This window comes from Ascaphus truei, chromosome 3 (genome assembly GCF_040206685.1).
Source record: "Ascaphus truei isolate aAscTru1 chromosome 3, aAscTru1.hap1, whole genome shotgun sequence".
Lineage (NCBI taxonomy): Eukaryota > Metazoa > Chordata > Amphibia > Anura > Ascaphidae > Ascaphus > Ascaphus truei.
The window spans coordinates 71,587,331-71,611,872 of NC_134485.1; the positions used below are offsets into that span (position 1 = coordinate 71,587,331).

The following is a 24,542-nucleotide window of genomic DNA, read 5'->3' on the forward strand; positions in this document are numbered from 1 at the left end:
ACATAATTTGAAACTCACTACTGTCTCCAGTCTATCGAGTATTGACTTTCTGGATATAACGGTCCGTATGGACACTATGGGGAAACTAGAAACTACCATTTTTAGAAAAAGTACAGAGACAAATAGTCTTTTACGAGCGGAGAGTCAGCATCCTAAACATGTAATAAAGGTGATCCCGACAGGCCAATATTTACGCCTAAGGCGGAACTGTTCAAATATATTAGAGTTCAAAGAACAAGCTAATATTATGACTGACAGATTCCTAGAACGTGGCCACTCCAAAGGGAATCTAAAACGAGCATACAATAGGGAATTGGGCACAACGAGAACCCAACTCCTAGCTAATACAATCCCTGGAGACTCAGCTGGCAACTATTAACCTATCCGGTTTATCGGTACATTTAGTGACCAGTGGGGTTCGATTTACCGCATTTTCAACAAATATTGGCACATCCTCTTAGAGGATGTTGACCTGAAAGAGGCATTATCAATTACACCGAAACTTACTAGCAGAAGAAGCCGAAATTTGAAGGACATTCTAGTAAGAAGTCACTTTCATGTAAAATCATGCGGTACTTGGTTAGATCAGAAAACCAAGGGCTCATATGCATGTGGACAGTGCAAAGCATATAGCTACAGTAGAGGCAACGCTTATTCGAACAAAAACCAGTGGCAATTCCCCAAAAAACCCAGGAAACACCCAGGTACATTCTGAATACATGCCTTAAACTTTCCTTAAACTAGCCCCAGCATTTCTGCATTAATTAATGGCCTATCAGATTAACAGCGGGGGTCCCTGGCAGTCCCATTCAAACTGAATTGGACTGCCAGGGATCCCTGCTGTGTTAATCCTGTGGGTCGTTAGTCAATGCAGAAATGCCTTAAACGTGCCTCAAACTAGCCCAGAACATACCCAGCACATACCCAGCACATACCCAGAATGTAACCCGGCTAGTTTACGGCAAATGTTAGAATAAACGTTGCCTCTACTGTATGTACCAAAAACAACAGAGTTTATGGATTCGACAAAAACACTCACTTTCAAGATTAAAGACTACATAAATTGTACCACTGAGGGAGTTATCTATTTAATCATCTGCTCATGTGGCAAATTGTATGTGGGTAAGACCTTCAGACAGTTTAAAACTAGGATTCTTGAACACCTGGGATCCATAAGGAACTCCAAAGATACACCATTAGCACGCCATGTTATTAACGAACACCAAGGGAATAGTGACCAACTGGTCTTTATTGGGATTGAACATATTCCTTGGGGCCAACGCAAGGGAGACTGGAATAGGATCTTATTGTAGACAGAATGCAAGTGGATCTATAAACTGCATACATTGAGCCCTATGGGGCTAAATGAGGGCTATATATACACTTCATTTATATAGCATGTTATTGATACCACTTTTGTGGGTATTATGTTGTATACACCATTCTGTGGGCACATGAGTTGTACATAACTTTTATGGTTCATTTTAGGGGGACCGGTATATAGCCTTAAAATAGATGTTCGTGGAGGTCACATGACGACGGGGAGGTGAATGGCTGCTTAGTACCTGAGCTCCATTCCCACCGGCACTAGTTATATCAATAACTACAGCAAAATCGCGACAACAGCAACACAACCAGCAGTAAAGTAAAAATCACGCTACAGTTTAAGGTTAAGTTAGTTATCAGTTTTGCGCCGGTGGGATTCACCCACGATGTCGTACATGTGTTCCTCATATAGGTCCCTGACGAATCAGGACCTCAAACAAGTCCCAGGGGGGTCGGTCCCGGGAAGGGAAAGCCGGCCATTTTGGAAGGTCAGGCATACCGACCTGCCCATTGGGCGTCAGACTCCCACTCGGGGGACCCCGAGGGGAGCTCTGATTTTTCTTTTTTTTTTTTTCATTATTACAAAGCGGTTTAACTTATGTTTCCAATTTTGCTTTACCCCTTATGTGTTTTCCCTTGTACTGTCTCCTCCCTCCCTACCCCTCCCAATCCTTCCCCCACCCGGCCGGGGAGGATGCCGACCTAGACGGAACACAAGAACTTTGCCGGATGGTAACACCAAAAATGTCCGCCAGTTGAACAAGGGACAAAGTGGACAGGGTGAGTCATCAAACGTTAGTTTGTTACACTTCTCACACATTAAGTGATGGCGTTAACCCTTATATCACATAACGTTAAGGGCTTTAATAGCCCAACCAAGAGAAAAATAGCTTTCACTGACTATAAACGAAAACACGCAGATGTCCTAATGTTACAGGAGACTCATTTTAGCAAGACCAACGCGCCTAAATTCCTAGACAAAGACTATGCCCAGTTCTACCTTTCCTCCGCACCGGTTAAAAAACGTGGAGTGGCCATCTTGTTCCATAATAAAATCCCATTTGTAGCCCAAACTATTAAAAGAGACACAGAGGGACGCTTTGTTATACTAGTGGGCACGATACGGGAGCAATGCATCACAATAGCCACAATCTATGCCCCCTGCGAGCAGGACGCAGTCTTCTTTGAAGACTTTTTTCGGACTCTACGCACCGTCGCAAGGGGCGGCGTAATACTCGCAGAGGATATCAACATGGTCATGCAACCAAATCTAGACAGATCAGGGAATACGGGCACAGTACATAAAAAAGTGGGGACCTCTTTACGCAAGGGCCTCAAAGACAACCAACTGACTGACATATGGAGAGAACTACACCCGACTGATAGGGACTATACGTTCTATTCCCACCCACACGGCTCCTACAGCAGAATTAATTATTTTTTCGACTCTTGCCAACTGGTTCCTCTGGTCTCCCGAGCTGGGATCCATGATATTTCATGGTCTGACCATGCACCGATAGAGCTAAGGTGCGAGCACATCCGAACAGGCAGACCAGGAGCGAACTGGAAGCTCAACGAATCAATCCTAAAAATTCCTGAGATTTATGAGACAATAAAGGAAGAAATAGTTCAATTCTTCCACACAAACACAGGCTCTGTAGATTCCCAGTTTGTATTATGGGAGGCTCACAAAGCGACGCTGAGGGGCATACTAATTAGCACCACAGCTAGGAGAAAACGGGAAAGGGACTCAAAAATTATGAAGCTTCAATCGAGATTACATTCCCTTACATCACTCCATAAGAGTAACCCTGACCTGCAAACCCTACAAGAATTGAAAGATACCAAAATTGAACTAAACATGTTGTTGACCTCCAGGGCAGATAACGCGCTGAGTTGGTCTAAAAGGAAATTTTACGAAAAAGCGAACAGGCCGGATACTATGCTGGCTCGAGTGTTAAGAGACAGACAAGTGAAGTTTAATATCCAAGCTATACGCTTAAAATCAGGCACCCCCACGGCCAACCCTAAGAAAATAGTAGAAGAATTTGGTTCGTTCTATGAAACACTATATAATGGAGAGAAAGTGGCACATAACGCTAAAACGAGCGAGAAGCTGAGAGATTTCTTAGCCAGCTCAAAACTAGGGAGATTGACAGAGGCAGAGAGAGAGGCCATGGGCGCTGATTTCACTATAGAGGAGGTGTCACAAGCCATTAAGGAACTCAAACCCTCAAAAGCCCCAGGGCCAGATGGCTTCTCGGGGCTATACTATAAGAAATTTGCCAAAGTACTAGCCCCTAGGTTGCTCCACGTGTTCAATGCAATATTAGCAGGAGCCACCATCCCCAGAGAGATGTTACAGGCGTCTATATCATTAATCCATAAACCAGGTAAAGATCCGCTGGACTGCAAAAGTTATAGGCCCATATCCCTAATCAATACTGATATTAAAATATACGCTAAACTATTGGCCAATAGATTATGTCTAATCCTACCCAGACTTATACACCCAGATCAGGTCGGATTCATTAAAGGCAGACAGGCAGCGGACAATACCCGGCGATTTATTGATCTGGTAGAATTGGCCACTAAAAATAACACACAAAGTATGCTGTTAAGTCTGGATGCAGAAAAAGCTTTTGATAGGATAGACTGGCCTTACCTGAAGGAGACGCTTGCGGCATTTGGCTTTGGGGATCAGGTGAGTAGAGCGATTCTCTCGCTGTACTCAGGACCTACCGCCAGGGTAATACACCAGGGCTTTCCATCTCTCCCCTTTCAAATTAAGAGTGGCACGAGACAGGGATGCCCATTATCCCCTCTCCTGTTCGCTCTATGTATAGAACCACTGGCGGCGCAAATTAGGGGCAACCCGGACATCTCAGGGTTAAACGTATATTCTCAAACACATAAAGCGGCCCTGTACGCAGATGATATCCTACTAATTATTTCAAAGCCCCTCACCTCCTTGCCAAACCTATTGGATTTATTGGACAGATTCTCGAGCATTTCGGGATTTAAAATAAATCAAGCTAAATCTGAAGCCCTCAACATCAATCTCCCTAGACACGTAGAGAAGTTATTGCAACTGAATTTTAACTTCCACTGGCAACAGAAATACATAAAATATCTAGGAGTCCACATAGCCAAGAACACCAAAGACATCTACAATGCAAATTACCCCAACCTAATTCGGACGTTGATAGCTGACCTCCATAAATGGTCCTCTATACGAATATCCTGGATAGGTAGGATACATAGCGTCAAAATGAACCTACTCCCCCGTATCCTATACCTTTTCCAGACGTTACCAGTGCCACTCAGACTGAAGGATTTGCTCTCACTTCAGTCTGCAATCTCTAAATTTATCTGGGGAGGGAAAAAACCGAGAGTCAACAAATTAAATATGAAAAGATCTGTCCTAGCAGGGGGCCTAGCGGTACCCTGCCTGCTCTCATATTACAAAGCGGCTCAATTAAGCCAAATTGTTCAATGGCAATCCAGTCCACATTTAAAACGGTGGGTGGAATTAGAGAGTGCTGCCTGCGCTCCTTTAAAAATACGCAACTTGATTTGGCTACCTAAAACAGCACGACGATCTGCTGACATGCCGCTTTCCTCAATGACCAACTCGTTGTCTATCTGGGAGGCTAATAAGACTAAATACTCTCTCACAACGAGTAATTCTTCGATGTCCCCAATTTGGAACAATCCCAAGTTCGCTCCTGGCCTTCTGGAGGGAGATGCATCAATTTGGAAACAAAAAGGTTATATACGAATTAAAGATCTGGAGGGTTACAATAGCAAGATTAAAACGTTTGATCACGTCAGAGAAGAAAAAGATATACCCCACTCAGAATTTTTTAGGTACCTCCAGCTTCGAGCATTTTATAACAAATTTGCCCCATACCCCCCCCTGACGTCATTCGAAAAGCTCTGTCTAGCAGAGACCGACACAAAGGGACTCACATCACAATTGTACAAGGAAGTAGTTGATTCTGCGAGCTTTAGACAGCAGCCACCGTCATTTAGAACCCAATGGGAAAGAGACCTGGGAGAGACATTAGAAGATGACGAGTGGAACGCTATATATATGGCCACGGCAAAAAGCTCCATATGTACCGCACTAAAGGAGAACGCATATAAGGTCCTAATGCGGTGGTACCTCACCCCAATGAAATTAGCCAAGTTCGTGCCTGGATCCTCCTCACTATGCCCCCGGCAGTGCGGAGGATCGGCCGATCTGTTACATATGCTGTGGTCTTGCCCGCGGATCTCCCCACTATGGGAAGAAATTAGACATTGGATACAGAGAGTCTTCGACCTCACTATTCCCCCAGACCCATGGCTATTCCTCTTGAATAGACCACTAACGGGCCTGTCCAAAGCAAACAATAAACTAATAGCACATTTTGCAATAGCCACACGGAGCGAGATAGCAGCACTATGGAAACGCCCCGAAATTCCAAGTATCCCAAAGATTCGAAATCGATTGTGGTTTATCTGCCAGATGGAAAAGTTGACGAGTCTAGTTAACGACACTGGCACCAATTATCTCAAAGTATGGACGCCTTGGCTGGCGCAGACGGATATCCCCGGGGTTGAGAGGAACACAATCTGGCTGTGATAGATGCAGGTGCGTTCTCCTTTAGGAGCGGAAACTCAGCTCACGACGACTACACAGACAAATAGACAGAACGCCTACAGAGGTGTTAAACTGGAGAGGACGCAACCCACAAAGAACCTTACTAGGAGCGGTGAAGAGACCTAACACGAGTCGATGCTCCTCTTACGGCCGCGCCACCCCTTTACCCCCTTCCTACCCACCTCCTTTTTTTTTTTTTCTTTATTGATTTTGTGTTTGTCAATTTGAATCAATCGTACTATGTGAATTATGTTATTATCTTTATTGCTAGTCTACCCAAAACAATCCGGTCGAGTAGGGCCCGAAAAACCGGGATATGTCTCACAAGCTGACATACGGTACTGTCTATAGCGGAGATTAACACTAAAAATGAATGTAATGTATACTGTATTCTGTATCACTTGTTTGGAAAAATGCAATAAAATTTAAGTTACAAAAAAAAAAATTAGATGTTCGTTTTGACCTCACGGGCGGACAGCCTAGGTTAGATCATTTCTACACCTACAGATAATGATACTTGCTATACCGTAATATCATCAACTATAACATGTGCCCACGATATGGTCTGTGTGAATTATATACATCAATTCAGTATGTATGAGTGTACATGTAAGCCCATAACTGAGGTCCACTGTTCAGCTTTATGCACTATCACCTATCTGTCTGCTGTGACTCTCTGATAGGATAGAGACCATAACATGGCTTATGTAAATTACAAACATCCATTTAGTTTATATGAGTGTGGATGCTACCCCTAATGTGTGCTCTATTGTCCAGATGTCTGCACTAGTGTCCATCTGTCTGGTGTGACTCTCGGATAAGTTAGAGACCAGTATCACTGAGGACAGAGACTGTGGTGTATACATTATGCACCTAGGACATAGCAGTGACTCAATACACAATTTCATTATCTCCCGTTTTCTTTATTTAATTACACGCATAATCTAGCTATTTGCTACTACAATCTTGTAGGGCAGTGGTACCTTTAAGAAACCGCATGGCATGTGGGTATATAAGAGGGCAGCTCTGCTCCTTCCCTCACCTCCCACCTTGAGAAAGCGCCAGCCCCTTATGCGCGAAACGTAAGTCGGCATGACGTCATCGCATTGACGTCGTGTAGGATGAGTCACGGGTGAGATTGTTCCTGATCGCTGTTAGTGGGGTGGGTCGAGCTGGGGATGAACAGTACAGGTTACTTATGCCTTTATGCTGACTGCTTGCACAGCTAATCAATTCTGTACTGTGGTATCTGATTGCACACTGTGTGCTTAGGGTGTATCTATTGTGTGACACTGATGTATTTATTTGGTGATATACTACGCATGGGATCTGGCATTGATCCATAGACCACTTTGGATGCAATGCACCACATGCTGCTTGTATGCTGTTTTGCTAACTGACACTTTGAGTATTTACAACACTCACTGATCAGTTTTACCTACACCAGCACTCCACCCTGAGACAAGAGGGTTTAGTGCTATACGTTTATTAACTCTTATTCATTTATTTCTGTCTCACACTAACGATCAGGATTTGGTTAGGGGATGTATATTATAATACTTGGGATTTAACCATAGACATCCCTGTACCCTTCATCACCCATGATATGAGTTTTAATTGTTGTTATGGTAGTTTTGAGTATGTGTTACTGCGCCGATTTCTGATTAACATTAAACTATTTATTATTTTCTGCCTATGGGCATTTTAGGGGTAACTGTCCTCCCACAGTGCTGGGAGCGGTTACTTAATTGTACCCTTATAGCCTATACTACATTTCTAGTGGGTAACTATACCCTGATGACTATTTTCAGCTTTGCTGTGCAGTGAATGGGGATCTTTTTAGGAGTACCCTTTGTCTCCTTGTATATGTATGTCTGTTATCCCTATCCCCTTTGCACCAGCTGAAACCTTATTTTCCATCAAACTACAGTATGTACTATTATGGTGAGCGGTATTTCACTAGTTATATGAATATTCTAGTAGCTCTGATTTGTGTCAATCCGTGTCTAAAGAAACTTTTCCGATGAGATTGGAATGCTTTGCTATTCTGTAAGATACACAGATTCCCAACAAGCTCTGAGAGACCCCAACCATTACCACATAATATATATAATGCATATAAGTGTCAAAAGGAGTGCTAGTGGGCGTGGCTAAATGTATACAATAAAGAACAAAAATGCTCAAAGCTACTTCCATTTTGACAAAAATACACAGTGCAATACCTATATATCTCTTGTAAAAAGGGTCATTTAGTTTAACCCTTTGGCCAAAGTGTCTTAAGCCTGCTGCCACTTACAAGGCATGACCGAAGCAGGTCCTAACACTAACCTGGGTTAAAATTCTTATTTACCTGTATAATTACAGGAAGAATGATCACATTGGATCTGTCGTAACCTGGCAAAATGAAACTGATCTGCAACTTGGAACGTGGGGTGGGGCCAGCTTAAACCTTGGGGGGAGGAGCCACTACCCTCCCATAAGAAACTGTATTCACATTCACTATTCCGTAAGCCCTTCTCACGTGTCCAAAGACGTAGGGAAAATCCTCTGATGCGTTTTCGCCAAATATAAATACACAGGCGGTATGCGATCCCAAAGAAATACTAACTTGACTTCCACTAAATGTCGATACATACATATAAATATACATATACATATATATATTAGACAATCAGACAAAAAAGAAATAAAAAAAGGACTTTTTAAAAAAAAATGAATCAAAAAAAATTATATAAAGTCCTTTTTTTCTTTCTTTTTTGTCTGATTGTCTAATATATATATGTATATGTATATTTATATGTATGTATCGACATTTAGTGGAAGTCAAGTTAGTATTTCTTTGGGATCGCATACCGCCTGTGTATTTATATTTTTCCCTTGCTTAGTGGGATTCTAGTACAATAATGTTGGAGTTGTGATTCCATCTATGTACATATTCATTTTGTCTGTGAAGGCTCTGATCCTATCTAAGATATTTTTATATATTTGGAATTGTATCTGCAGCAGAGCGGTGTGCAATCTCTGGTGGTTGTCTTATTGTGTTTTTTAATACTTATCTTTGTGTGTATACTGTATCCTTTGTATATCAGTTTGATATGGTAACTATACATTGCGACTGTACTTTTTCTTATTGCCACTGTGTATCCCTGTACCCAGGCAACTGTATACTGTCTATATGTACCATCTTTGGGGCTTATAGCCTATGATCAGTTTTTAAATCAAATATGCATTTGTTGCCTACTTGCAGCACGCAGTAGTGTGAAGCCCCAGCTCTAATTAACATCTAGCTTTCATCAGCTGTTGTGATGATGCGGTTTGGAGGGAGGTGCTGCTCACCTGTGCGCGGGCAAGCAGGGCTATAAAAAGCAATGTCATGCTGCCTAAAATCACTCTTTGATAAAGTCCCCAAGGAACGAAACGCGTCAGAGGATTTTCCCTACGTCTTTTTAATCTTGGCTTACATGCCGCAATAAAGTTTTTCTACTGCACCTTGCCTCCAGCCTGATACTGTTTAGCAGTGCTCGTAGTCCCATGACTTTTATTTTGGATATCACTGCCGCGAAGGATGCACGCGATTGAGCAGGTCTGACCCTTCTCCCCAAACAATGTACATCGGAGACCAAGCAGCTTTGTGAGTATATACTCCTATTCACGTGAAGCCACGGATAATTTGGAAGCCCGCCCAGAGAGGGACCGCCGGGTGGAGCAGCAGCTCACCGGTCAGGTTAGAAGGCTTTTTTTCTGTGATCTGGCACATGTTGCTTAGCTTCAGATGTGAGCGTGCTAGCTAATATTTATTGAATATAATTGCTTTATCTGTGTACTTGGAGAGGGGAAGTCTGCTCATTCAAAGATAATATGGAACTCTGTCGTTCACCAGGAGGTTTATAGAGCACCCAATTAGGGATTTCTTCCCTTGTCTACCTACCTCATTCCGGCATTTTGCAAACTAGCTGAATTCAAATAGCTCCAAAAAGTGCAAAAGGCTATAGTGCTTCAAACTTGCATTTTTTTTCTCTAACTCACATAAACAAGATAGGAATTGCGAGTTCCCTCAAGAGTGAGGATGAGGAGGAGGACAACCATCATGACCACCACAAGCCTTATTTCAGGTTCTAGAGTGAGCTAGCACCACCTTCAGTTCATTCCACTTCGAAAGCAAGTACAATCTCGGCAGATGGACTGTTAAACCGTAGATTGTGTCACTTTTTATAAATGCAGTTTAAGGTGGATGCAGCAGTTATTAAATATATGTTTATAAAGAAATATATGTCTTTGTGATATTTTAACCTACTGTAGTGCCGACGGTTATTCTGACACAAACCAGTGGCAATCGCCAAAAAGACCCAGGTACATGCTGGGTCGAGTTTAAGGCAAGTTTAAGGCATTTCTGTATTGACTAATGGCCCATCAGATTAACAGCGGGGGTCCCTGGCAGTCCCAATTTAAACTGAATAGGACTGCCAGGGACTCCTGCTGTGTTAATCCGATGGGTCATTAGTCAATGCAGAAATGCCTTAAACTTGCCTTAAACTAGCCAGGTTACACCCAGCATGTACCCAGCATGTACCCGGGCAAGTTTAAGGCAAGCTTTAGAATACACGTTGTCTCGTCTGTATGTTAAAACAGCAGTTCAAGCTGGCGGTTTTTAAAAAATATATATGTTTTTTCCCCTTCAATATGTTCATCAATGCAATCCAAACAGTCACAGAGGATTAGCTAAACTGCCGATCAATCCGTTCTCCTGGGATCGATCAGCGACATTCTACCGGTGAGTTCACTAATTCCTTGTATAAACACGCGAGTGGAACGCATATGCATATTCATATGCGTTCCAGGAAGTCTATGCACGATCCCGATCAATGGTCAAGCCCTATAATCTTGGTATCTAAGCCAGAGAGGTCGATGCAATTTTGTAATGACTTCAGTAGTCAATGAATTCTCTAAGGTTGACATGTAGCCCATTCCATGGTGGATAATTTAATTGAGAGGCTGGCTATAGCCCGTTTTCAAACCACTTTAGATCTCAGAAAGGGTTGTTGGCAAATTCCCCTAACAGAGTCGGCAAGATAGAAAATGGCTTTCTCGACACACATTCTCTTCCAGTATACCATTTTACCCTTTAACATTCATGGAGCTCCAGCAACTTTCCTAAGGTTAATTAAACAATTGTTATGGCCTCACTCAAACTATGCCTCAGCATACTTAGATGATGTAGTACCGATGTAGCGCTATGGTCAGTCACTTGACTGCTAGTTTGGGCTGGTCAACCGTGTGCAAATCCGTGATACACCGCCTAGCAGTCGTTAATGGCCCATCAGGATTAACACAGCAGGGGTCCCTGCATCTGAATGGGCCTCGCACTGTGTAAAGCCTCCCATGGTATATCTACCAATCCAACTGAACAAAAATAGCAGTAATGGTGGAGCACTGCAACCCAGTAATACTAGAGTGCTGGACGAAAACCGTTAAAAACGGTTTATTAACACAAAGAAAAAAATCACATGCCTCCAGGAAATTACTCTCACGCGTTTCGTACTGTGTGTGGTACTTTGTCAAAGAGTAACTGGATACATTCAGGGGGGTCATTTTTAACCGCAGCTTTCGGTGTCTAATTCAATCTAGGTGATTCAGGTGAATGCCAAGCAACACACCTGAAGAATAATGAATGACAAGAAAATGCATGGAAATGTGTAAAGGAAGCTGCTACTCTGTCATACCACCTGACAGCAAGTACAAACATATAAATGATGTACATATATAGCTATAGTTACATTACTGAACAAAAAAATTATATATCAAAAAGTAACAAGTGTGGCACATCACCTCTGCTTGAAAAACTTCAAATAAGTAACAGAGACATAACATATTAAAATCAATGACTGCTGGAGATTTTTGAAACTATAACATATTGGAGCAGATTTATATACAGAAGTCCATTATGTAGAAACGAACATATAATGGTAATGAAACAGACATCCTAGTTCATACAGTGTATCCATAATAGGTGTGTCAATAATAAAACAAGACAAATCAAAATATACACACAAATATACATACACAGACTTACCTATACAGTATTATAAAATATATGTAAATACATTTACATTATATATGATTTGTATTTATTGTTTTAAAATATTTAAATGTTATATTATATATAATTTGGTGTATTCATCTCACAACTAGCTAGGGTACAATTTTTATTTTACTTGATAGTAAACTAGTCAGGATTTCAGCTTTAAAAATAGCAGATATGTATAATCTGATGTTATTGAGTCAGTAAAGTTAGTATCATAGTGGCTTGCAAAACAGACTGTAAGGGCAGCAAAAAACATTAGACTATAAGAATCCCGTCAAGAGATCTTTATTTCCATATGTGGATTTTATGTACACTGTGGTACAAATCAAAATGCATAAAACTGTTTAAAATCTGAAAAACAACACTATCTGCGTCTGATATGAACCGTGATGGATTCAATCATCTCTTCCATTTACATTAACATTTTTATGACTGAATATGAAAATATACACATTTTACATAACAATAATCATCACAGTTTGCTTTTACTCTACCTGAGTAGACTTATGATGTTTTTCTTTTTCTAGAATGGAACAATCAAAACATTTGATTACTTTCTCTGATATCCAGATAAAATGTATTATTTTATAAGAATCACAGTGTCTTATGAATAAAACTTTACCATACATTTTCATATCAAACTAGGGAAGAAATAACTATTGCTATGTTACAGCAACATCCTGAAACTACAGATAAAATATGCTTTATGCTTCAAGTACCTACTCCACATAACTAAAGAGACATACCATTCTCCTGGATGATGAGAATAATACATTTTCACAGGATGACAATTTGTTGATTCTTTGCATTGAATGAAACTGAGGTCAAGGCAAAGGATGCACACAGAATTATATAAAAAAATATATATTGTCACAAAATAACTGAAAGGAAAGAAACAGATGATAATGTTTCCATTCAGTGTATTCTAGAGGATCATGTATGACACATTATTATATTTATTATTTATTTATAAAGTACCAACATATTCTGCAGCACGGTTCAATGGGGGTACAGAGTGATATGCAAATGTAGCCGTTTTTATTGTGCCCACTGGCACGTTGTAGCGGGACACACACAACATGCCAGAAGGAGCATCTGCCATTCTAAATACTATAGCATTGGGCAAAAAAGGGGTGGGGCTAATGTGCTATTGCACCAACTGGCATGGTCCAGCATGTGCAATAATTAAGTAATAATCCCTGAAGAACAGGGCATTACTGGCCAATGATGCCCTGTTCTGAGGGGATTATTACTATTATAGGCTAAATGTAGGCTTATTTAATAAATAATAGACCCTTTTGTACAGTTAAACAGATTTTTTTATTAAAATAAAATGGTAAATACATGAAACCACCTCTATATACTCTTACACCGCAGATATCTATATCACACACTGCCACCCCCTCTTTGTACACACACACACACACACACACACACACACACAGCAGCTCACACACAAACTGCTGCTACACACACATACACACATAACAGCACACCACACACAACACAGTGCCTCTACACACACACACACACACACACACACACACACACACACACACACACACACACACACACACACACACACACACACACACACACACACACACACGAGCTCTAGACACACAACACAGCACCTCCTCTACACTCACTACACAGCACCTCTACACACAGCAGCAGCAGTTCTACACACACAGCAGCAGCTCTACACACGCACAAACTCTGTTGCTACACACACATGCTACACACATAAACACTGCTACTGACACACACACACACTGGAGCTCTATACACACACACACACATTAGCTCTATACACACACACACACATCAGCTCTGCACTCACACAAACTGCTGCTACACATACAACAGCACAACACACACACACACACACACACACACTGCAGCCACAATAAAAAATGCAGCCACTTACTAAACTTTGCACTCTCCCCCCCAGCTCTACACACAACACAGCACTTCTACACAATCCCCCATCCCCCCCACACACACCCACACACACACAACACTGCATCTCTATACACAACACACTTACTTCTTTGCAGTCTCTCTCCCCCAATTCAACTGAATCTGCTCAGAAAATCTCAGTCAGCTCGGGAGGGGGAGGAGTCAAACCGTGGCTGATCCCCTGTCATGTCTCAGAGCTTTTTCTTAATTCAAACCAATCCCCTTCCCTGTCTCAGCTGTTCTGAAAGCTGATTGGCTGGAAATAAACAGATTGAAAACTGCATTTTGCAAGCTGCTGAAATTCAGGGCAATACTGTGGATAATGCCCGGAATTTTAGCCAATCAGAGAGCAGGGTTTTCAATAATGCCCTCAATTTTACTGCTTTAGCCTGTAATGCCTTGTAATGAGTCCAATTGAGAGTTTATAATCTAGAGGAATAAGGGGCTATGTATAAACAAATTGTAAAGTTACTTCTGAACTGTGGAAATGAGTATTCCTCAGAATGAAGTTTCATCCAGCTACCCAGCTGATCCCATAAAGGATTGGGAGTATGGTGTGTTAGATAGCTTGGAGTTTGGTCCAGCTGCACAGCTGGTCCCAATAGGTAAGGGAGAGCTTTGTAAATCAGGGGCTGAGCTAGGATTTAAAATTTAATTCTAGAAGATATGGAAAAACCAATGTAGGGATTTGCATAGTGGAGCAGCAGAAGTGGAGTTTTTAGTGAGGTAGCTGAGTTTGGCAGCAGCATTTAGGATGGATTGGAGTTAGGACAGGTGGGCGAGGGGAATGGCAACTGAGATAAGATTGCAGTAGTCAAGGTGAGACTACATTATTTTTTACACGCACAAAGACTGGGGAATTTAGTCTCTCAGGAGAGGAGATCATTTGCAGCACATCATCTATCCCCGTCAATGAAAGCATATTGATTCAAGCATTACAGTCAAGAGAATGAAATTGTGAGGGCATAAAGTATATTGCAGACAGTTCTGAACCTCTGTACATATTGATGAACATATTACACTATATAGTTCATTTTTTTTCTTTCATATCTCCTCTTGTGTCGAGCTCTGAACCAGAGTAAATGCTGGGCACCGCTTCAGTAGGCTTGCCCAGGAGTACTTCAACGTCCATAGGAGTCTCAGGTCTCCCAGACATCAGGGATGCGGTTTGCATAAAAGCACTTTCAACTCTCCAGCTTGCCAGCTTCAGTTTCAGTATCTCTGGCAAAGCTCCATTGAGATACCAAGCAAATCAAAAGTCCCAGTGCACAAAAGAAGTTTGAATTTCCCGCTCGGCTTGGCACTGAGTCCCATTCTGGCAAAGCCTAAGAGCAGACTGCTTTTTCATCTTACACGCTGAGGATCTCTGGAGCTCAGATTTGCTCCCCTGTATAGGTTCCCTGTCTTCAAAGGAAAGCATGGAAGTTGAGATCACGACTAATAACAGTACAGATGCTGCGTGTGGACCAATAACAGAGTGAGAGCTCACCTGTAGTGACCAATCCGGGCTGGGGGTGTGATGGTGCAGCCAGGATGGCCCGCAGGGGTCGGCTTAAGTGAGAATGGGGATTTAAAAAAGCAAATAAGAACAACACCTCATGTTTAGAAATGGTTCCACTGGCTGGACGGATACTGTAGGCACATCAGTGTCTGGGGCAGACAAAGGATCTGCTGTTCAGATCAATGTCTCCCGGGCATGAGGGCTGCCTCTCCCCACTCTTCCATTGTCCCTCTATTATTATAACTGGTTTTAAGTATATTTATATAATGATAGTGTGACTGGGTAATTCCAATTATATGTGATTTAATAGCACAGTACATGACAGTATATGAGAGTTGTGATAGCGCTGATTAATGTATGTTAATTTTTTCACTGGGAAAGAAGCATGCCTGCTCTGCCAGATGTCTGTTTACAGGTCTGGGTGTATGGCTAAGGGAAAGTCTACCTCAAAAATTGTGAGAATTGGATATATATGTCATGGACTGCTGTACGTTTTTTTCAGACAGATCATGCATTCCATAGGGTACAGGAAATTGGAAGGGAAAGGTAAAACGGGGATGAGGATGGAGTGATTGGCAGTACGTGGTGAATAGGAGACTTTGAGGTAGTGTGTGGGATGTGAAAGGATTGGTATGTGATTAGGGCCAGGATTAGAGGATATGTCACACAGAGTAAGTGTAAGGAGTGGAAGAGAGAGTAGGAGAGGGAGTTTTCTAGATTTTATTGAGTGATGGGATGTGAGAAGCAGATGTACTTAATGGCTGCAAAATGAGGGAAATGTCAGTACTGAATAGGAAACTAGGATGGGAGGTTTAGCTGAGAAAGTGTGGGAGCTAGGGATAGAGGAAAAAGCACAACTGAGAGAGCAGAGGTAAATCAATGAGTAGTAGTCCAAAGCTGAGAGGGTTTGAAGTCATTACATAACATGATGCTGACATGTTTCCACTTTTGAGTCCTTTGGCTGCCCTTCAGCTGCCACTTTTGGATCAACACAGATGTAACGTGAGACGGTTCTGATTCAATTCAGCTGTGCTATGCAGATCCTGTAGAACAGAGCGATAAAAATTATAGAGGGCAGAGGAAACAAGCACAGAAAATAATCTCAGATGTTAACCCTTATCACACTGTTTTTGTGCAAAGGGAGCACCTCTTCGGAAACTATTATAGACATCGGCCTTTTGGGCATAGCCGAAGTAGGCTGAAGAGATTCATACTTTCATCACCAGCACATTTAAAAACATGTTTTTCTTATTTTGGTATCACTTATTTGATGTGTATTAAAAAGATTTTATCAGTTAGAATTCAAATACCCAAATAGATATACAGTATGTGAGCCTTTCAAAATTTTAAAAGAGAGAGAAATCATTTTTCTTCCCTGATTACACAGTTACAGCCTTCTGAACACGTCTGGGTTAAGTAGTTTGTAATATCATCAAATAAAAGAAGCTCTTTGTGTTTAGAATGAGCATTAGCGTGAAATACGTAACAAAATTAAGGTATAAAATCACTTATTGACCAATAAGCTCAGTGGATTTTAGAAAATAAGAGAAAGCACTGTGGTTTCTCAAAATTATCTCAAAGATTGAGAACCAATCTGCATGTCTTTTACAGATCGCCCTTACCTGCTTCATTTACCCTATCATAACATGATACACAGTTGTAGTACCCTACTAGGTTATGCATTATGTATAGCTTTAAAAGATTGTTATATTATAAAGTCGTGCATATCGAACAGTATATCATTTATAGTTATATTGATTACCTTATTTTTATTAATGATAATAATAATTATTAGTATATTTTATTTATATGGCACTGTATTGGTGATTAATTATTTTTGGAATTAAGCAAATTAACTAGGGAAAGAATGTATCTTCCTGTGTTGTTCCCAATGGATGAATGTATTAAGTTGGACCTTTTCCTTCTCAGGGCAAAGAAGAGGACGAGTTTCGTGTTTTGCACTCCTTTTTAGAAAATGTGTTGCTATTTTTTGGAGCTTGACAGTTTTTTTTTTTTTTAAATTTTAAAGAGACTGTTTCTTGTAATGTTAAGCAAGTGCATGCAGATTGTGTTGCAAAGTTAGAGAATCAACCCAATAAAGCCCACAAAAAGAGTGGAGTGATGCTGGTATGGGTTGACATAGACAGCATAAATATACTCAACCAAGGGAAGGGAAGTTAATGTACCATCTTGATCTTAAAGAGGCAAAAAGAAGTTTATTACCATCCTAAATGGAGCACATGACCAATATCACACTACCATATGCTATACCTGTAAGTCCAGTGCATATTCTGGCAGCCCATCTGCAACAAGTTCCATTTGCCATGTGGACCTTTGGGCCAAAGAGCAAAGTATTTGTAGTACCAAGTCTGTTTCCTTGATCAACTGGGGTTAACACAGAGCCTGGCCTCTATCTACAAAAGGGTATCTATATTCTCCTCACAATTGCTACCCTATGGAAGCAAATGGTGTGGTTTATGACCTTTAACTAAGCCTCTGTGAAGAGCTATTTGCAGGTGGTTTGGGGTTCATTCTTGGGAGCTTATAGTTACTACTCAACTACCATCACTGGGGACACTAAGTGGGTATAGCCAAAGTTGAGTGAATAAAGAGACAGAGCACCAATGAGGTTGCTGTACAGCAACAAAGAACTGAAGTGGTCATCCATTTTGATGTGGCTACCCAAGTGCAAACAGGCAGTAAAGATGTCCTGCAAGTCACTGCTGAAATTTTCACCCAAAATTTACCAGACATGCTTAATGCGATAGTCAGACACAGCAGGACAAACAGGACAGTGCATCGCAGATGGCAGAACCGGTGCTGATCACACTTGACTCACTATACATCACCATAGAGATGAAAACTGAGACACTGGATTCAGATTGAGATATGAGATCTGATGCTGTGGATGGACTATCTGCTAATCAGTCCATAGAAGCTACATCAACCCATGTAGATGACACCATGGAGTTAGTTAGTGCTCCGTATCTGTTACTGAGAGCTTGTCAGTCTGCCAGAAATGGCTAAATAAGGTGGATCTTACAGAATAGAGATGGATCCAGTACCCATTTTTTCTGTGGTGGGTACACTATGACTTGACAAAGGAAGAGACCTGGAAATAATTCCAATTTGGAGCAGTTTCCCAATTAGATGAAGTTGGGAATTCATATAAATGATGGAAGATGATTGGAATTTCTGGGTGATTCCAAGTAAAATATACAAAAAATATGTGGTTAAGGGTTCACTGGCAGAATGCCTTATCAATAGATGGTTCGGGGCATTTGGAGGTATCACTATCCTTATATCCTGGTACACATAATGTACATGGTTGAAAGTAAAACAGAGGGGTGGTTCAGAGGAAGAATTCTGAAATTTACAGGGTTCCTGTCAGGGTCGAGTCTAGTCCACCCTCTCCCAGCAGCTCACCTCAACCATCCGGAGACATGCACGGACTCCCGTCCGCACGCATATACTGCCACAACAGGAAGCCCGCCGAGAACATCATGGGTGCACTTGGTTCATGTCCCCCCGGGCCGTCGCACCAACCATCCGGGGATGCGCGTGTCCCTCTATTATTATAACTGGTTTTAAGTATATTTATATAATGATAGTGTGACTGGGTAATTCCAATTATATGTGATTTAATAGCACAGTACATGACAGTATATGAGAGTTGTGATAGCGCTGATTAATGTATGTTAATTTTTTCACTGGGAAAGAAGCATGCCTGCTCTGCCAGATGTCTGTTTACAGGTCTGGGTGTATGGCTAAGGGAAAGTCTACCTCAAAAATTGTGAGAATTGGATATATATGTCATGGACTGCTGTACGTTTTTTTCAGACAGATCATGCATTCCATAGGGTACAGGAAATTGGAAGGGAAAGGTAAAACGGGGATGAGGATGGAGTGATTGGCAGTACGTGGTGAATAGGAGACTTTGAGGTAGTGTGTGGGATGTGAAAGGATTGGTATGTGATTAGGGCCAGGATTAGAGGATATGTCACACAGAGTAAGTGTAAGGAGTGGAAGAGAGAGTAGGAGAGGGAGTTTTCTAGATTTTATTGAGTGATGGGATGTGAGAAGCAGATGTACTTAATGGCTGCAAAATGAGGGAAATGTCAGTACTGAATAGGAAACTAGGATGGGAGGTTTAGCTGAGAAAGTGTGGGAGCTAGGGATAGAGGAAAAAGCACAACTGAGAGAGCAGAGGTAAATCAATGAGTAGTAGTCCAAAGCTGAGAGGGTTTGAAGTCATTACATAACATGATGCTGACATGTTTCCACTTTTGAGTCCTTTGGCTGCCCTTCAGCTGCCACTTTTGGATCAACACAGATGTAACGTGAGACGGTTCTGATTCAATTCAGCTGTGCTATGCAGATCCTGTAGAACAGAGCGATAAAAATTATAGAGGGCAGAGGAAACAAGCACAGAAAATAATCTCAGATGTTAACCCTTATCACACTGTTTTTGTGCAAAGGGAGCACCTCTTCGGAAACTATTATAGACATCGGCCTTTTGGGCATAGCCGAAGTAGGCTGAAGAGATTCATACTTTCATCACCAGCACATTTAAAAACATGTTTTTCTTATTTTGGTATCACTTATTTGATGTGTATTAAAAAGATTTTATCAGTTAGAATTCAAATACCCAAATAGATATACAGTATGTGAGCCTTTCAAAATTTTAAAAGAGAGAGAAATCATTTTTCTTCCCTGATTACACAGTTACAGCCTTCTGAACACGTCTGGGTTAAGTAGTTTGTAATATCATCAAATAAAAGAAGCTCTTTGTGTTTAGAATGAGCATTAGCGTGAAATACGTAACAAAATTAAGGTATAAAATCACTTATTGACCAATAAGCTCAGTGGATTTTAGAAAATAAGAGAAAGCACTGTGGTTTCTCAAAATTATCTCAAAGATTGAGAACCAATCTGCATGTCTTTTACAGATCGCCCTTACCTGCTTCATTTACCCTATCATAACATGATACACAGTTGTAGTACCCTACTAGGTTATGCATTATGTATAGCTTTAAAAGATTGTTATATTATAAAGTCGTGCATATCGAACAGTATATCATTTATAGTTATATTGATTACCTTATTTTTATTAATGATAATAATAATTATTAGTATATTTTATTTATATGGCACTGTATTGGTGATTAATTATTTTTGGAATTAAGCAAATTAACTAGGGAAAGAATGTATCTTCCTGTGTTGTTCCCAATGGATGAATGTATTAAGTTGGACCTTTTCCTTCTCAGGGCAAAGAAGAGGACGAGTTTCGTGTTTTGCACTCCTTTTTAGAAAATGTGTTGCTATTTTTTGGAGCTTGACAGTTTTTTTTTTTTTAAATTTTAAAGAGACTGTTTCTTGTAATGTTAAGCAAGTGCATGCAGATTGTGTTGCAAAGTTAGAGAATCAACCCAATAAAGCCCACAAAAAGAGTGGAGTGATGCTGGTATGGGTTGACATAGACAGCATAAATATACTCAACCAAGGGAAGGGAAGTTAATGTACCATCTTGATCTTAAAGAGGCAAAAAGAAGTTTATTACCATCCTAAATGGAGCACATGACCAATATCACACTACCATATGCTATACCTGTAAGTCCAGTGCATATTCTGGCAGCCCATCTGCAACAAGTTCCATTTGCCATGTGGACCTTTGGGCCAAAGAGCAAAGTATTTGTAGTACCAAGTCTGTTTCCTTGATCAACTGGGGTTAACACAGAGCCTGGCCTCTATCTACAAAAGGGTATCTATATTCTCCTCACAATTGCTACCCTATGGAAGCAAATGGTGTGGTTTATGACCTTTAACTAAGCCTCTGTGAAGAGCTATTTGCAGGTGGTTTGGGGTTCATTCTTGGGAGCTTATAGTTACTACTCAACTACCATCACTGGGGACACTAAGTGGGTATAGCCAAAGTTGAGTGAATAAAGAGACAGAGCACCAATGAGGTTGCTGTACAGCAACAAAGAACTGAAGTGGTCATCCATTTTGATGTGGCTACCCAAGTGCAAACAGGCAGTAAAGATGTCCTGCAAGTCACTGCTGAAATTTTCACCCAAAATTTACCAGACATGCTTAATGCGATAGTCAGACACAGCAGGACAAACAGGACAGTGCATCGCAGATGGCAGAACCGGTGCTGATCACACTTGACTCACTATACATCACCATAGAGATGAAAACTGAGACACTGGATTCAGATTGAGATATGAGATCTGATGCTGTGGATGGACTATCTGCTAATCAGTCCATAGAAGCTACATCAACCCATGTAGATGACACCATGGAGTTAGTTAGTGCTCCGTATCTGTTACTGAGAGCTTGTCAGTCTGCCAGAAATGGCTAAATAAGGTGGATCTTACAGAATAGAGATGGATCCAGTACCCATTTTTTCTGTGGTGGGTACACTATGACTTGACAAAGGAAGAGACCTGGAAATAATTCCAATTTGGAGCAGTTTCCCAATTAGATGAAGTTGGGAATTCATATAAATGATGGAAGATGATTGGAATTTCTGGGTGATTCCAAGTAAAATATACAAAAAATATGTGGTTAAGGGTTCACTGGCAGAATGCCTTATCAATAGATGGTTCGGGGCATTTGGAGGTATCACTATCCTTATATCCTGGTACACATAATGTACATGGTTGAAAGTAAAACAGAGGGGTGGTTCAGAGGAAGAATTCTGAAATTTACAGGGTTCCTGTCAGGGTCGAGTCTAGTCCACCCTCTCCCAGCAGCTCACCTCAACCATCCGGAGACATGCACGGACTCCCGTCCGCACGCATATACTGCCACAACAGGAAGCCCGCCGAGAACATCATGGGTGCACTTGGTTCATGTCCCCCCGGGCCGTCGCACCAACCATCCGGGGATGCGCGTGGACTCCTGGTCATGTGCGTGCATCACTGCAATTGGCAGTCTGCTCAGTGCACGCTGATAGCAGCGGCGCACCCGCCTCACACTGCGCACCTCCCGCGCGCACCCTCTGCTTGGCGGCTAATGCCAGGACTATCCTCAGCTGTGCTGCATCTGATCTGCAGGTAACTTCATCCTATCGCCTCTCTACCTACATCTAACCACTCCCCCTTGCCTTCTTTCCATTGGTTCCTCTCCCTTCTTTTACCCACTCAGCCTTCTGTTCGTTGCTGAGCATAAACCGTTGTTTATGCACCATGCTCACTGCAGCCTGAGTTTTGCCTGTATCGTGACCTTGTCTGATCCTTATTGTGACCTCTGCTAGTACCTGGACCCATCTCTTCTTTATCCCTCAACTACGGCTTACGGATAATGAACACTCTGCTCTCTCTGCTCCTCGACCACGGCTTACGGACAACGACCACTCTTCTCTTTCCATCCCAGGACCCTGGCAAGTACTCTGACCTACCTAAACTCTCCTACACTGACCCGGCTATACGTCCCCGACTCTGCTATCCGCACCTTGCCCCATGGTTGTAGGGCAGCAGTTATTTACATCCCCACCTCAGCCCAGCGGTCTAGTCTAGGTTGTAGTGAGCATCCGTGACAATTCCTCACCAGACAATATGGACATCTTGAGTCTCACAGCAATCATACAGCATTGTTTTGATAGCATCCACAGGGACAGAGTGTGTGGTAACACGATGTTGAATAAGTCCTAAATAATGGTACCATTTCTGTACACACAGATAGCCACATCAAACTAATGGAACAACCCGGAATGCTTGTTACTGTCAAGGGCACCATCACTTGGGAAGAAGTAAATGTTGATAATTGAATAGTGTTTATAATAAAGTGAGGGGAAAATATTATTTACATTTGGGAGAACCCCTACAGTATATATGTTCTGTGTATTCATAAAAGTTATGTATTGCATTGAAAATACATATCAATATAATATAATAAAACTTTAGTAATGTGATGTGTATATACAGATTTTTTAAAGGCATTATTGCCTCTGTTAATGTGATGCATTGTTCATTATTTATCCATAGTGCTATGGAATTTATTTTTTAACTACTGTAAACAACATGTGTTATTTACTGCATTATTTTGTGCGTTAATGGGGTTAACAATGTCCACTACATCTGTATTTATCGATGGAAGATTTAACTTGTTTTTATAAACAGTTTGAAATAAGCTGTCTATGGTTCATCATTAATTTCTAAGATCATATCTAAACATTGGCACACTCTTCTACTAGACAAAGACATTGGTCCCTCATTGTCAAGTGGCCCTAGATTTACCTTCCGCAAGGCTAAAACTTTAGTCTCCCATCTTTCTCCTAGTTTGTTTGACTCTAATTAAAGAATTCCTACTATCACTACTGTACGTAAAGGTTTTTATAGTTGTGCGAATTGTTCTATGTGTCAATATGCATTGCCTGCAAGATCTATAACTTACTCTAATGGTCAAAAAAAGTTTCATATTAAGAATTTTCTAAATTGTAACACAACTTTTGTTGTTTATGTTCTTTCATGTGCATGCGGCCACAGATACGTGGGACGCACTATTAGATCTCTCAGGCTTCGTATAGCTGAACATACTCGTTTGATTAAAAGGAAAGATTTGGTCCACCCGGTATCCAGACATTTCTCACAGTGCCCTAGGGGGGGGTATTGGTAACTTCTCCTTTTCGGCCATTGAACATGTACCCCGTCACCCCAGGGGAAGTAATAGGGAGAATCGATTAAATCAGAAAGAAATATATTGGATATATACTCTCAATACTCTCCATCCCCTTGGAATGAATTCTGATTGGGAGTTTAAACATTTCCTTCAGGAGTAAGGGCATGGAGAATATTGTCTTGGTTGATTACTGCACCTTGTATAAACTAATATTATATTTTGTATTCTTATGATATGTTATTAGATTATGTTTCCTATATGGTATATCTTTAATATGTTGAAGTTATATTATTTGTCTTTATCTACCATTCATCATTGATTGTTTCTTCCATGATTTTCTCTATATATTTTTATTATTGTGCTTGACATCATGTTCTTTGTTTGTTCATTATATGGTT

At 41.1% G+C, this 24,542-nt stretch overlaps 1 long non-coding RNA gene across 1 annotated transcript; it reads right to left on the bottom strand.

Moving 5' to 3' along the window:
• Positions 1-6,952: 6,952 nt before the first annotated feature.
• Positions 6,953-14,195, bottom strand: LOC142490928 (uncharacterized). Its single transcript, XR_012800153.1, has 3 exons — positions 14,107-14,195; positions 12,551-12,579; positions 6,953-7,146 (listed from the first exon to the last, which is right to left on the bottom strand). It is a non-coding gene; the product is annotated as an uncharacterized LOC142490928 (long non-coding RNA).
• Between the last annotated feature and the right edge of the window lie 10,347 nt (positions 14,196-24,542).